Genomic DNA, 8,738 nt, shown 5'->3' on the forward strand with positions numbered 1-8,738 from the left:
GGGGGGGTACTGCTTGGTGGTCCCAGTGATCTCACTGCATCTTCGATCTCAGCAGCATAACAAGGTTCTTATTAGTCACCGTAAAAGTCGACCTGTCCTCTTGTGTGCTGCGAGTGTTCTAATACAGTGTCCGTCTGTACAGTGAAGGCACAAAAGTTACTTCGGGTTTCATCTGCGCAAAGGTGGTTGGAAGCAAACTCATGAAGAGGTCTGATGAGCAGGGTTGAAGAAAAGGCAACTTCACAACTGAATTAAGTCACTAGAATTGGGCTCTCAAATATAACAACGACACTGGGTAGTAGGTTGAATTCATGCACTACTGTATGGATTAGATATGGCTTTCGTGGAATGCCTCTGTAACGGAGCCTAATTTAGTTAACTGCATGAGATGGAATGAAAACCAATCGACAAGTGATCACGTGATGTGGAATAATCATACTGCCGCTCGTTTAAGGTGTTCAGCGAGAGGTCACGGATTTCGTGAGATCTGCATTTCTGATGACTCCCAATCAGAAGGAAACAGCTGTGTGTTAGTATTCGTTTTTTCAGCAGAGATTACAAGAGGAAAGCACAAGTGACGCTATCAAAACTAAGTCTACTTAGAAGAGGATCATAACTGCCGACTGACTTCCAATCGGAAGAACACTTGTGGTGCACCGGTTAAAAAGGTCCCGTAAACACAAGTTGGAGACCTCGAGGCTTCCGTTTTTTTACTTCAAAAACGGACCGTCCACAAGTGTGTTTGTCCTGAATTGCCTTAAAATTCGGTTACCAAGTGGAGCGCTCATCGCATTTGATGGTTCTACACACGTTATGGTACCGATGGGTTCATCAAACGATTTCACTACCTGAATATCCCTCTAGGGTTCCAGCAAAAATTAGACGAAATAACTGTGTGCGTGGGATATCTTGTTTGTCTGTCCGTGGTGTTCGTGAACCTCATAACCGTGTGATACGTACTCACATCATTCCAACGGGAACTTTATTTACCGTAAGAGGTCACTGATCGTTGACTTTGTGATAATTACATCAGAGTAGCCCGGAATTAGTAACTACAATACAGTTATCGTGTACACGTGATTTCTTATAGAAGTGCTCATCGCACTTTCGAAGAATGTGTCCTTGCACTTCAATTCACCATAAACAGTTTATATTCGCTAGTTCCTCGCCGGCAATTGATTCACAGTTTTGTACAACTAGGTTTGTTACTTCCTACTTTTACTCATCTCACCACCTTTTGAGCTTGACTAGCGTACACATGTTGAATATTGAACATTCGATCTCGTCAGTCCGCGAAATACACTCATTTGTGTGCCCATTTGATTTTCACGCAAGACTCTTTTAAATCCCCGCTGGATTTCTCGCTCATGATGTTTTTCTGCAACGGAATCTTCTGCGCCAGAAGGCTTGTTATTTCAGTTGATGCGATACAACACTATCGCATTGCTCCATTACCGCAACACATTATGCGATCGTTATACACCAGCCGTAAGTTCGCTGAAATCTCTTCAGCAGCCTATAACCGGTTTCGTCCTTCTCGGATCACAGTAGGTTAGAATTTAGAGGGAAATTCGGGGACTGTGCCTACCCGAAGAGCCGCAATTAAAAACAAGTAAAAGTAATGAAAAAGAAGTAGGACTAGTAAAATCAAAATAAAACATCTGAAGTCATCCTGCGGTTTAATTATTCCGATCAATAAAATTCTTTCCTTCTTCAGGTGCACGCATCATTGCAAGGTTGAGAGCAGTCGTCTGGTAGGAACTTGCTACTTTTACTGAGTTCATTAAGCGATTTCACGTCGCCACCGGTGAATAAGCGACCGTTAGATTAACTCTGAAGCATCGAACTCATCATTCTAACTTTGGCGCACGTGAAATTGGAATAACACCTTAAGACCACCAAGGCTGAGCGATGTTGGCACTGTGCTTTCCTCTCCAGTCTCAATTTTGTATCACCGATATTGTATCGTATACAGTCAACAATTTAACGTTTTGCGACTTTACAGATATTTCAAACTGAAGTAGCTGAGGGTGCGAGAGTCTACTGAAACACTTGGAATGAATGTACAATGGAGTTCACGTGTAGTTATGTCATTCTTACCTGACACAGACTGATTAGCGAGAGCATTGGATCTGATTTCCCTCCTTTTTGGAGCTCATTATCTGTACTTTTCTTTTGAATGACAGCCCTGACAGGCCGATCGGTCGGTCGAGGTTACCAGGACAATCACTGGGTCTTCATACCAGTCACGTCGCTCAAGCAAAAACATGTTTGGTTCATACAAGTCACGTCGCTCAAGCAAAAACATGTTTGTACGTATATGTTGGATGCATTAAGAATAAGGTCACGGAGGGGGAGTGACAGGCTCACCTGGCTAGTCATATGTCCGGGGTTCGGATTCTGGCACGGTTAACTATATGAATTGCAGAACGAGAGCAGAAAGAGAGCCTGGTACTTCTCTTCTTGGGTGTGCTTTAAGAAATAAGACCATTTAAACAAGTAACTCCAAACTAGACGAAGTATTGATTGGACGATTCTTGGCATTCATCATCCAATTCCCGGTAACAGTTAGCGCCTTAAACTGGAATATCGCCCTTGAAGCTTTTTGCTCAAAAAACCAATCAAGTTTAAGGTAAATCTGCTGCTTGGTTCTATATCCTAAAAGTATTAACAAGTGAAGCTTATACATAGTTCGTTCCCACATTTAGGAAAACTAACCTTTACCTAAGCGCAGTTATTGAGGTGTGCGCATACTCATCCACGTGATGAATGGTCTTGTTATTAGATTTGTTTTCTTTTAAGAAGCTTGTGAATTCGGCTTTTCCGAAGGCCTGGGCTTCGCGATGACAAGAGATGAATTCACTTTCTACACTAGACGATTTTTAAACAGACCAAGAGTATCCATGAGGAGTACATCTCTATCAATTACGGAGCAGCCAGACGATTTTAAACAGACCAAGAGTATCCAAGACAAGAACATCTCTATAAATTACGGAGCAGCCACTCGTCCAGTTTATCGGTTGAAAACATGGGTATCGTCATCTTTGACTTATGCAAAGCAACCGTTCATACTTTGAAAACTAAACAAGTAGTGTGTACGCTTCGATATTGCAGACAATACATACGTGGGTTTACTGGAGCCCAGTTGTCTTTTCAAGAAATATACACAATGGGGAAACGCCCCATAAAGTTGGTGAAGCTCTTCAGAATGCCATAACGAGCTTCGCCTTTCTTGGGACTCATCAATCTCCGAGTTTGCCCCAACGCTCACTTGCACATCAGTTTAGTTTTAACGGGAGACTCAAGTAGACCCCCGACTGAATCTCGGTTATAATAGCCTCCAGCTGGTTGTGTCGTTCACACGGGAGCTGCGCGTCTCAGTTAGAACGACATCTGGGATGCAGCTGAGGAACACAGAGTTAAAAGAAACTCGAAAACTGTGTCTACCTGATGAGCCTCAAGCAGGGAGAAACTGGTGGTCAGCTGTCGAATGGTTCCCACCCAGAAAATATGCTGCGATATCTCGCACTCAGTAAACAAGAATCTAAACTCTGTCCCACTTGTTTGAAGAATGCCATAAACAAGAGATTCGGCTGAAATTTAGTTGAGTTAAAACATAATCTGTGTGCTATAGAGTGTATTTCAATGAGAAACGTTTTTGCTTACACTTTTGATAGGTGATTTCATCACTGGATAAGGGTCTTTGGGTCACGACTGACGGAGAATATCTTATTTGTTGACATTTATTGGAAGGTATTGACGAGAAGCATACCGTAACTTGCACTTTGATAAAAATTTACTATCCAAAGGTTCGCATCTTACAGGAATGTGCAGCCCAAAATGCATACGGCAGGTGTAAGCATTTTTGAATTCTACCATGGTTTCCACATAAAACTGCCAGTTTTATGGAGAAAAACAAAGAGCCTACGATGATAGAGAGTAAGATGGAGCAGATTGGTTTCCACTTTTGTAATGCACCACTCATAAGGTTGCTGAAAACTCCTCGTTTCTATTCACTGAATATGAGGCGCTGGGCTTTTCACCAGTATCACCATGGGGTATCGACAGTTTGTTAGCCAAGACTTGAACTGGATCCACACACTGCGTGGATATGAAAGTTTTATCCTTTGGTGCCTCCATAAAATGTTCGCTTGATGAGTTCATGAAGTGAACAGGTTTAGGATGGATGAGTTTGGGGGCTATTCCTTCTCTGGAATTGCTCTATGTTACCCAAAGGTTTGGTTTCAAAAAATAACCTGAATACTTTCGAGAACGCGTCCTTGATTCTCAGGATCGATCTTTGTCACGTTTCTAATGTCAACGGCATTTGCAGTAAGTGCAATTTTAATGACGAGCGTGGCAAAGAAAAAGTTGATTATTTTCATAAAGGAAACTACTCACAAGTTTGCTGAAAACTCGTCGACAGCCCACGACCGGTTTTGCCCTTCCGCTTGGGGCTCATCAGGTAGGCGCAGTCCCCGAGTTTCCGTCAACCTTATGTTCTACTTGAACCCGAATTGGACTGTTTTCGAGAAATACACTCATTTTCAAATCAATTTGGTTTTCACGGGAGACCCAACTGAATCTCTCGTTTATGATATTCTACAACCGGATGTGCTCCACACAGGCGGCCTCATGTTTCAGTTGGCACGATATCCGGGATATCGCAACCTTGTGAGTAGTTTCCCTTATGAGAACAGTACTTAGAAGTTTGTTGAGAACTCTGTGAAAGCGCACGACTGGTTTAGCCCTTCTTGGGTCTCCGGTGCAATACCTAAGTTCCCGTCTGTCAGGACGCGCCCAGACGTACGTGTGCAGAGAGTGACGCGTCCTCAAGGTCACCATCGGTACGTCACGTTCGGAAAGCAGGTGCGTTGGCTGAGCTCACCAAACACGGCTTAGCAACATACGACCAACGGAGTGGGCCTGAAAGTGTTCACGACCGGAACACTGCTATTGGCTGTACAGAACGAACAAGTGAACGACCATATTTGGCCATTTAGTCATCCTATATAGCTATGCAGATGCTCTGTATGTTTTGTCCTGACAATACAGCCGTGTCCCGAGTTCTCTGTCTTCTCCTTATCGCGTAGTCTGGCAGGCTCAGTGCAGGCGTAACCAATAGACGGCCATCCATGATACAACACCGTCATTCCTAAGCTCTACTCTAATCCGAACTGGGCAAGATTCGTAAAATACACTCATTTTCACACAGATGCTCTCGTACACTCAGTTGAAGAAGACTGTCATAAACGGGGCTTTCGGGTAGGATTCCGGCGAGTCTCCCGTTAGTTTGCAGACAAGTGAGTTGCGCTCCCACTACTTACTTCAGTACGGAAAAAACGTTCAGATTTGATGCCGTTTTCTAGCTCGTTCATGACCCCAGCGTATTGAGAAGTCATTGTCTCCAAAGCCAACAGTTGATTGGCTTTGTACAGATCAAATAATTAGGCAATTCAAGTAGCGTTCAGTTGGATTTTATCGAAATTCCGGAAGAAACGACCCGAGAAACGTAGACATTTCACCCAATTTCTTCCTTGCCACTAAGTTTTGAACCACCAGTTTTAGTTCAGAATCTGCGCGTTTGCTTCAAAATCTGTTTAGACGACTTTTGCGACAAAAGATAGTCTAGAAGGGCTTCTGCTTAAAAAGGAAAAACAAAGAGTAGATGAGAAGATTTTCACAACGGACGTGTTTTGTGGACGAAGCCACAATGTTTCCAGTTCATGTCCGCGTTTCGACTGTGTGATGACACTTCTCGCTGTAACGGAAGCCAACCTGTGCCGAAAATCATTTCATAGCTGTCCCATCTTGATTGGCAATTGTCAGCAGTCTCGTAGAGAGTCTGCAGTTCGCAGAATTCCGTCCAGTAGGTTAGACAGCTAAACGTCGGGCCACTCGAGTTTAACTCAGCTGGCTGAAATCATTGTGACATCACTTAAACCACGCGGTCCAAGTAACACTAGGAACGTTCGGTGTTCTTTTCAGGTAACTGGTTACGTGAGCTGGTAGACAATCTTCTGTTTTTGGCCTACGTCAGTACCTGTGTGACGGTGATACTACTGATGGGGGAGGCATGTTTTCCCTTAAATCCTTTGTGAAATCCCACAGATGTGTTTTCCTCTTACTACAGTTATTCTCACAGTGAGGCCCCGAGCGTGTCACACTCAGTACGTGAACCATTAACTTGTTTTGCTCTGCGTGTACGCTAACAGAAATGCAAGACCCTTTGTGAAATGACCTGGAATACTGAACTCCGACGCCGGAAGTGGCTCCCATATGATTAATTAACATTGTGACCACCTACGTCACGTGCCGTCCTCAAGACCTTGACCTACATCGGTTTATATAACACTCAAACTGGAGTAGCCCCACGTGTTCTCACATTTCGCACATTATGTATGCAGGGGTAACGGTGGATACTACTGATGGGGCATGCGAGTAGCGTTTCCTCGCAAAATCCACTTCGCGTCTCTTGAAAAGTGAGATTTACTGCGGAATCTGTGGAGTCGCTTTGTTTGGATTTTAGCACCAGTCAATGAATATCCAAAAAAGTAGGAAGACGCGTTCAAAGGGAAGACGGATATTCAGTTTTTGTGAATAAGATGCATATGAGAGTTTTGCTTCCCTATCCAATAGTCCGTCACTGTTCAGTTGGCATTTTCTAACAAACAACTCCGCAGCGAAAGCCTTCTTCCTTTCACCTGGAAAGGAAGAGGCATAAACTACCGCCTTGCTCTCCCCGTGGACGTCATGACTTTGACGCTTCAGACCATTAGGTATGACTGTGTCAGCACGGCTGTTTGGGATTCTTTGCATGGGTCCCCTTACTACTTTGAGTCAATGATAATAGCAGCATGGTGACTGTTGATTTGTCAGGATAAGCATCCCGAAAGTGACAAAATGTCATCAAAAACTGATTGTCATAAGGGTTCCTCTCTCGGGTGTTTTAAAATAACCCCACAGAAAGGTGACGAAACACGTTCTAGCGCGTTCAAAGGGAAGACGGATATTCAGTTTTTGTGAATAAGATGCATATGAGAGTTTTGCTTCCCTATCCAATAGTCCGTCACTGTTCAGTTGGCATTTTCTAACAAACAACTCCGCAGCGAAAGCCTTCTTTCCTTTCACTGGACAGGAAGAGGCATAAACTACCGCCTTGCTCTCCCCGTGGACGTCATGACTTTGACGCTTCAGACCATTAGGTATGACTGTGTCAGCACGGCTGTTTGGGATTCTTTGCATGGGTCCCCTTACTACTTTGAGTCAATGATAATAGCAGCATGGTGACTGTTGATTTGTCAGGATAAGCATCCCGAAGGTGACAAAATGTCATCAAAAACTGGTTGTTCCAAGGGTTCCTCTCTGGGGTGTTTTAAAATACCCACACAGAAAGGTGACGAAACGCATTTTAGATGGTTTGACGGTGTTTGATGTTTGTCAGTAATGCTTTTGTCCGTTGATATAGCGGGCGTTCCATATTAATCTCAACAGTTCAGGGATCAAGGTGTTGAGACCGCTTTTGAATCAACCCTATCGATTAGATTCAAGACGACACCAGTTACCTGGACAACTCACTGCATTGGTCGTACTGCTCCATCGATATTGAACCCGTTCGTGCACTCACACGTTCAGCTTACAACCACTGCTTTGTCGTGCCATCCTGTAGCCCTTGTCAACCACCACAACACATAAGTACACAAAACAAGACATGCCTTATTTTAGGAGCCCTGTAAAGCGGATTTTAGGCCATCGTATGGTGGAAACAGTGGAATTTTGAATCATTCTGTCTTACCACAACGCACAACATCTTATCGGATCAGCTAGGTACTGTGAAATTCTTACTGTGTTTCGGTGCACCTACCTAACGGAAGGCAACACCAGTTGTCAACCAATGTTCTGTGTCTGTGTGCATGGTACACTCGGTGAGCTGACGCTCTGCGATGAAAGTAGGATACCGTTAGAAATAATCATGAGTTTACGTTCTGCACACGAACGGTTCTGCTTTTTTTAGACACTGCGCCTTAGGTTAAGTTCACCTTCGCAAAACATTCCAGACTTGTTTTGATGGGAGAACCATGTTTAACTATTTGAGATTCTACCAAGACGGTTTGTACATCATCATATGCAAATGTTTGCAGGAGAAACTTGTCAGTTTTGTCTCCTCTATCGGCTGCTACTAGTCTGATTCTATGTGTACTGTGACTCAGACTGATTTGGACGAACGTATCGATTTTGATATCGATTCGCTGATGGTCAAATTGTTGCGACAACCAGTCTGATCTCCGACAACAAGACGGATTTCATTGGAGACTTTGCCAAGCCGGACTGTGCTCAAAAATTCTATTGAGAATCATTAGTGATATGAATGAAAAAGCTTCTACGGTAGCACTGTTGTGGAATGTAGGTAGCTCGAGTGCGCTGCTTGGTTGTTGGTCTGTTTGCCGAGCTTGGTAGTTGGATTGCAAACGTTTCATCACCAATCGAGGTGGTATCGTCAGTGCAGGGTTGAGTGGGTGAATTCCTTCTCTTCTGCCTGTGATTATATAGCTTCTAAACAGTATCTGATAGTTCTGGAAACGGTCTTCGCATATTTTGATTGGTCTCCTATCTCCACGTCAGATTCACAGGAGACCAATCAAACTACGCGAAGATCGTTTCCAGAACTACCAGATACTGTTTAGAAGCTATATAATCACAGACAGAAGAGGAGGAATTCACCCACTCAACCCCGCACT

The sequence above is a fragment of the Opisthorchis viverrini genome, assembly GCF_000715545.1.
Source record: "Opisthorchis viverrini unplaced genomic scaffold opera_v5_35, whole genome shotgun sequence".
NCBI classification, from domain to species: domain Eukaryota; kingdom Metazoa; phylum Platyhelminthes; class Trematoda; order Opisthorchiida; family Opisthorchiidae; genus Opisthorchis; species Opisthorchis viverrini.